Source organism: Camelina sativa, chromosome 15 (assembly GCF_030686135.1).
Source record: "Camelina sativa cultivar CO46 ecotype springtype chromosome 15, ASM3068613v1".
Classification (NCBI taxonomy): domain Eukaryota; kingdom Viridiplantae; phylum Streptophyta; class Magnoliopsida; order Brassicales; family Brassicaceae; genus Camelina; species Camelina sativa.
Window position 1 is genome coordinate 18,161,826 of NC_141894.1, and position 1,548 is coordinate 18,163,373.

Below are 1,548 nucleotides of genomic sequence, written 5' to 3' on the forward strand. Positions count from 1 at the left end.
TGTCTTAATCCAATGCAACTTACTAGTTACAATAGTTTGATATAGATGTGGAGAGTTTAAAAGCCACTTATACCCATTTTGTCCCAAAACAGGCTAAAACCAAGAAAACATTGCTTAGAAGCTGTAAACAGCTATGTTAGTGTTTCTGTGGTTAAAATGTGTCTTAATCCAATGCAACTGACTAGTTACAATAGTTTGAGATAGATGTGGAGAGTTTAAAAGCCACTTATACCCATTTTGTCCCAAAACAGGCTAAAACCAAGAAAACATTGCTTAGAAGCTGTAAACAGCTACGTTAGTGTTTCTAGGGTTAAAATGTGTCTTAATCCATTGAAACTAACTAATTATAAGACTTTAAGATAGATGTGGAGAGTTTAAAAGCCACTTATACCCATTTTGTCCCAAAAGAGGGTAAAACCAAGAAAACATTGCTTAGAAGCTGTAAACAGCTATGTTAGTGTTTCTGGGGTTAAAATGTGTCTTAATCCATTGAAACTAACTAATTATAAGACTTTAAGATAGATGTGGAGAGTTTAAAAGCCACTTATACCCATTTTGTCCCAAAACAGGCTAAAACCAAGAAAACATTGCTTAGAAGCTGTAAACAGCTATGTTAGTGTTTCTGGGGTTAAAATGTGTCTTAATCCATTGAAACTAACTAATTATAAGACTTTAAGATAGATGTGGAGAGTTTAAAAGCCACTTATACCCATTTTGTCCCAAAACAGGGTAAAACCAAGAAAACATTGCTTAGAAGCTGTAAACAGCTATGTTAGTGTTTCTAGGGTTAAAATGTGTCTTAATCCATTGAAACTAACTAATAATAAGACTTTAAGATAGATGTGAAGAGTTTAAAAGCCACTTATACCCATTTCGTCCCAAAACAGGCTAAAACCAAGAAAACATTGCTTAGAAGCCGTAAACAGCTATGTTAGTGTTTCTGGGGTTAAAATGTGTCTTAATCCAATGCAACTAACTAATTATAGGAGTTTGAGATAGATGTGAAGAGTTTAAAAGCCATTTATACCCATTTCGTCCCAAAACAGGCTAAAACCAAGCAAACATTGCTTAGAAGCTGTAAACAGCTATGTTAGTGTTTCTGGGGTTAAAATGTGTCTTAATCCAATGCAACTAACTAATTATAGGAGTTTGAGATATATGTGGAGAGTTTAAAAGCCACTTATACCCATTTTGTCCCAAAACAGGCTAAAACCAAGAAAACATTGCTTAGAAGCTGTAAACAGCTATGTTAGTGTTTCTAGGGTTAAAATGTGTCTTAATCCATTGAAACTAACTAATTATAAGACTTTAAGATAGATGTAGAGAGTTTAAAAGCCACTTATACCCATTTTGTCCCAAAAGAGGGTAAAACCAAGAAAACATTGCTTAGAAGCTGTAAACAGCTATGTTAGTGTTTCTGGGGTTAAAATGTGTCTTAATCCATTGAAACTAACTAATTATAAGACTTTAAGATAGATGTGGAGAGTTTAAAAGCCACTTATACCCATTTTGTCCCAAAACAGGCTAAAACCAAGAAAACATTGCTTA